Below are 6,000 nucleotides of genomic sequence, written 5' to 3' on the forward strand. Positions count from 1 at the left end.
CTAGAGTGAAGTGAACTATGCCTTATTCAACTTGGTAATAAAAATGTCCATGACATATTGGACACAAATAGATGCTCCATGCATATCTTCTAATGAATGGATAAATAAAAAACAAACATTGAAGTCTTTTCTGTCTTTAAGTGTTTTTCCCTTCATTTTGGAGGTAAACTACTCAGATGTGAAGTCAGCTTCTGTATAGACGAAATGGAAGCAAGGAGCAATGTGACTTACTTTGTCCTCCTGGGCCTCACACAGAATCCAAAGGAGCAGAAAGTCCTTTCTGTTATGTTCTTGCTCTTCTATATTTTGACTGTGATGGGAAACCTGCTCATTGTTGTGACTATGACCGTTAGTAAGACCCTGAACTCACCAATGTACTTTTTTCTTGCTAGCTTATCATTTATGGATATCACTTATTCCTCTTCTATCACTCCCAGGTTGATTTCATACTTGTTCTTTGGGGAAAAAATCATAACCTTTGAATCTTGCATGACACAGCTGTTTACAGACACTTTTTTGCTGGATCTGGGGTCTTCCTTCTGCTGGTGATGGCCTATGACCGCTATGTGGCCATCTGTAAGCCCTTGCATTATTTGGTGATCATGAGGCAAAGGGTGTGTGTTTTACTGCTGGTGGTGTCCTGGGTTGGAGGTTTTCTGTACTCAGTAATTCAACTTGGCACTATTTCTTGGCTCCCATTCTGTGGTCCCAATGTCATTGATCACTATATGTGTGACATGTTCCCATTATTAAAACTCGTCTGTACTGAGACCTATGTCATTGGTGTCTTAGTTGTGGTCAATGGAGGACTGATCTGCACTCTTGTGTTTCTGCTCTTACTCGTCTCCTATGGAGTCATCCTGCACTCTCTGAAGAACCTGAGTCAGGAAGGGAGGCGGAAAGCCCTCCAGACCTGTGGTTCCCACATCACTGTGGTTGTCTGCTTTTTTGTTCCCTGTATTTTCATAAACACAAGACCTGCTAAGACCTTCCCCATTGACAAATTATTGAGTGTGCTCTATACAGTCATAACTCCCATGTTGAACCCATTAATCTACAGTCTAAGAAATTCTGAGTTGACTAATGCTATGAAGAAGCTCTGGAGAAGAAGCATCATATCTCATATTAAATAAGTATATCATCCACCATGAAGGGAGTCATTCGACATTAGGGTCCATTTTCCTAGAATGCTGAAGTCATTTTAAAATTTGATTCTGATTTCTCTTTTTTGCAAAAATTTTACTACAATTATAATTAAAGATAGTTATACAACTGTGCTGTTAAAAGTTTTCCTCTCTACTAGAGTATAAAGCCTATAAATACCTATTTATCACTGTAGCTAACAAGATTTAATGCTTATACAGCAAGATATTAATGATATATAATTAATTTGTAAGGTTACAATTATATAGTTGTACTGATTTTTGATCATTTATGCTTTTATCTTTTTTACTCTTGTTCAGACATGGAGTAATTTTTATTTAGATTCTTGTCATTTAAGTAAACTCATTTATTTCTACAACTTAAAAATTGTTATTTTATATAGACTGTCTTCTTTGCTATATTTCCAACACACTTTGCCCCCAAATTTTAAGCTAAATATTTTACTGTTTACAAGAAAATTTGAAATAAAATAGGGATTAATTAACAGCACATATGAAAACCAAACAATATAGGATTGAAAACAGTGAAATTTGCTCAGTCATGATCGACTCATTGCAACACCATGGACTGTATAGTCCATGGAATTCTCCAGGCCAGAATACTGGAGTGGGTAGCTTTTCCCTTCTCCAGGGGATCTTCCCAACAAGGAAATGAACCCAGGTCTCCTGCATTGCAGGCAGATTCTTTACCAGCTGAGACACAAGGGTAGCCCAAGAATACTGGAGTGGGTAGCCTATCCCTTCTCCAGCGGATCTTCCCCCACCAGGAATTGAACTGAGGTCTCCTGCATTGCAGGTGGATTCTTTAGCAACTGACCTAGCAGGGAAGCCCAAACAATATAGGATTAGGTCTCAAATAAATTTCCAAATTTCCTATTTTTTTCTCAGCATTTTCTAGTCTTCATAAATATAACCCCTAATTTTGTTTCTTAATTTTTCATTTGGCAATAATCTTTGCAAATGCAAATGTGTTTAACATATGGATATTTGTTACTATCTCTATATATAATCCTTGATTTTACTATGCAATGTCTTGAAAAAATGTTTTTGTAGGAGTCCATATATATCTCATAACCTTTCTTATGCTGCACAATACTCCTCATAATTTTATATTAAAATTAATATGTCCATTTCTCTTCATGTGGCTGCTAAATTTTTCTATGACAAATAATTTTCCAATGAACATATGGTTTTGAGTATGTACAAATATAGTTCATAGGCATAGAATTGTAGCTATGATATTTGAATCAGTGGTAATGTAGTATATGAATTTAAAATGTTGAAATTGATAGTTATTGCCAAACTACCATTCTTGAGATTGTTCTAATAGCTACAGTCCTGTACACTGTCTATGAGAAGTCTTTTGTTCACATTCTCAAGACCAGTCACTGATAAATATTTATGATAACTGATTAAAGTTAATTTTACATTTTAACAACTACCCTTTTGATATAATTGAGTTTGGACATTTTTCCATATGTTTTGTTTGATTTGTATTTTTTCATTTTTTTTGATGCTGAAGCTGAAGTTCTAATACTTTGGCCACTTGCTACGAAGAACCCACTCACTAGAGTGTGTTATTAATTTTTGCCTTTTGATATTGAAATTCCAACTAACAATGTTAATTTATGTACTTAAAAAGTAATTGTAGTATATAGTGGAACTATGAACTTCCCTGACGGCTCAGCAGGTAAAGAACCCTGCCTGCAATGCAGGAGACACAGGAGATGTGGATTCCATTCCTGGGTTTGGAAGATCCCTTGGAGGAGGGCATGGCAACCCACTACAGTACTCTTGCCTGGAAAATCCCATGGACAGATGAGCTTCATGGGATACAGTCCATGAGGTCACAAAGAACTGGACATGACTGAGTGAGCACCCAGCACGCACACAATGGAACTATATGTAACTTTGTTCTGCATTTTCCAAGTCTCCTGTAAATGTGCTATCTTACTTTCCTAATTTAAAAAATAAAATAGAAGGAAGAAAAAAAGAACTTTTTACCATTGAATATGTAACTAATATTTTCTGGTTATATGTTTTTACCTTTTTAAACTACTTGCAGTATTTTGATGAAAGTGAAAGAGGAGAGTGAAAAAGCCAACGCTATCTCAAAATTCCTGTTGTGGGTGAGGGGCCTGTTGCAAGTCTCTCAGTTTTCAGGCATTTCCTTTCTCTACTTAGGAACTTGCTAAAGGTCCGTGTAGTCAAGGCTATGGTTTTTCCAGTGGTCATGTATGGATGTGAGAGTTGGACTGTGAGGAAAGCTGAGCGTCAAAGAATTGATGCTTTTGAACTGTGGTGTTGGAGAAGACTCTTGAGAGTCCATTGGACTGCAAGGAGATCCAACCAGTCCATCCTAAAGGAGATCAGTCCTGGGTGTTCATTGGAAGGACTGATGTTGAAGCTGAAACTCCAGTACTTTGGCCACCTCATGTGAAGAGTTGACTCATTGGAAAAGACCCTGATGCTGGGAGGGATTGGGGGCAGGAGGAGAAGGGGATGACAGAGGATGAGATGGCTGGATGGCATCACCGACTTGATGGACATGAATTTGAGTAAACTCTGGGAGTTGGTGATGGACAGGGAGGCCTGGTGTGCTGTGATTCATGGGATCACAAAGAGTCAGACACGACTAAGAGACTGAACTGAACTGAACTGAATAGGCATATAACTTCTTGCTTAAAACTAGCAAGGGGGCACTCTATCTGTCCCCTTCTGATGTCTACGTCAGAAGATTTCACTGTCTCTTTTATACTTTAATAAAACCTTGCTACACAGAAAGCTCCGAGTGATCAAGCCTTGTCTCTGGCCCTGGATTGAATTCCTCTCCTCTGGAGGCCACAGATCCCAGCATTGTTCCCGGCTCGTAGCAGCAACATTTCAAAACCATCATATCATGAGTGACATGATGGTTTCACAGTACAGGAAGGGATGTGGCTCACTCTTTCAGATATGGGAGCTACAGGATTGTCCTTGCAACCACCCAGATTCTCTTCATGATGTTGCTGCCTGTCTGCGGCTCCCATGTCACAGACCATCCATGTGTGAATTAAACCCTTTACTGAAACCTGTCTGCATGGACTCTCATACCCTTGGTCTCTCTTGCTGCTAACAGTGGGTTCATTTATCGGTTAAATATTTTCCACCTGATGGTCTCCCATGTGGTCAACTTGTGCTGCATAGAGACTTATAGGTTGGAGGGGAGATTGAAAGTCCTCTCCACCTATGTCTTTCACATCACTGTGGTCATCGTAATCTTTGTGCCCTGCTTATTTGCCCTGAAGGCGTGGCTTATTTTATATCATGATAACTCCTTTGTTAAACTTATTAAACTTACTCACTCAGAAATCTAGAGGTGAAAAAATGCTATGAGGAATTTTTGGAGTGAAAATATGAGCTTGGGAAATAATCATAACAATATGAAATGGCTTTGTATTTTAAATGGTGAATAGAAAATAAATACAATTTTATTGTTCAGGGCCAACTGAACATTGTTTATCAAAAGTATGTTGATTTTGACATATAAGTACTCAGGGGTAAGGTCCAGGCAGAATATCACTAACCATTATGAAAATTGTATTTAAATTTCTATATTGCCCTGTTCAGAATTCATTATGGTTCTGAGATTCTCTGGGTTTCCAGTGGTTGGGACTGCAGACTTTCATTGCCTAGGGCTTAGATTCAGTCCCTGGTAAAGGTAGGATCCCACAATTCACATGGCATGACCAGAAGCAAACAAACAATACCAAGAAAAACATACAAATAAAAGCTAGTTAACAAATAATCAAAAAAAGAGAAGTTGTTAGGATGGTTATAGAGATTTTACTTTTTGAAATGCAAACATGTTTATTTTATTATGACTCAATACAATTTCTCTTTAGGTCGTCACTCTTCCACATAGCACAGATTATTCCCTGTCACTCTGAGAGTAAACTCTTCCCAATCAGGGGTCCATCAGTCACTTTGGTGCCTTTCTTTGCAGGGTAGAGTTTAAGTCCAGTCTCTGGTGTATAATCTGTGTTGTGTATATTTCTACTGCTTTGTAGAGAGGGACATTCACTTTATAAAATCCACTCTTCCCCATGCATAACCAGGCATTCTGAATGTATCTGGAGGAGCATAAAATCCTTCAAATATGTTTTCTAACTTACAACCAAAACCTGATTTTGAAACTTCAAAATAAAAAATTTGGATTTCATTTCTTTCTTTCTCACCCAGGCTTTTTTTGGGCCTCCTTTCTTTTTCTGATGCATCCTGAGTACTTAGAACAATGCCTAGTCCATGGTAGTCCATGGTAGGTACTTAATATTTGCTGAATTAATTATAAAAAATTTTGAGATTGACAAATATTTGCTATTATATTTAAAGTAGATAGTCAACAAGACATACTATATAACCCAGGGAACTCTACTCACTATTTTGTAAAAACTTAAATGAAAAAAATTGAGAAAAAAATGATACAGGTGTATATATATATATATACACGTCTATCTATCTATATACATATATGTCTGAATGATACAGGTGTATATATATATATATATACACATCTGTCTAACTAGCTATATACACATATGTCTGAATCACTTTGCAGTACACCTGCACCTAACACATTTTAATCAACTATACTGAAATATAAACTGAAAATTTAAAACTAGGCAGGAAGGGGGCGAAGCCGGGCGCGGGAGCCGGCGGCGGCCCGGGGAGCTCCGGATGGGCGCCGGGACAAAGGCACGGCCGCCGGCGCCCGGAGCAGCCCGAGCCGGGGCGCACAGCCCGAGCCGAGCGGGGGCGCACAGCCGGGGCGCAGCCCGCGCCCCCCGCCGCGATTGAC

At 38.6% G+C, this 6,000-nt stretch overlaps 1 pseudogene; it reads left to right on the forward strand.

Annotated features, from left to right (window-relative positions):
• Positions 1 to 204: 204 nt before the first annotated feature.
• Positions 205 to 1,133, forward strand: LOC133055290 (olfactory receptor 4A47-like; annotated as a pseudogene).
• The last annotated feature ends 4,867 nt before the right edge of the window (positions 1,134 to 6,000 follow it).

The sequence above is a fragment of the Dama dama genome, chromosome 1 (assembly GCF_033118175.1).
Source record: "Dama dama isolate Ldn47 chromosome 1, ASM3311817v1, whole genome shotgun sequence".
Classification (NCBI taxonomy): domain Eukaryota; kingdom Metazoa; phylum Chordata; class Mammalia; order Artiodactyla; family Cervidae; genus Dama; species Dama dama.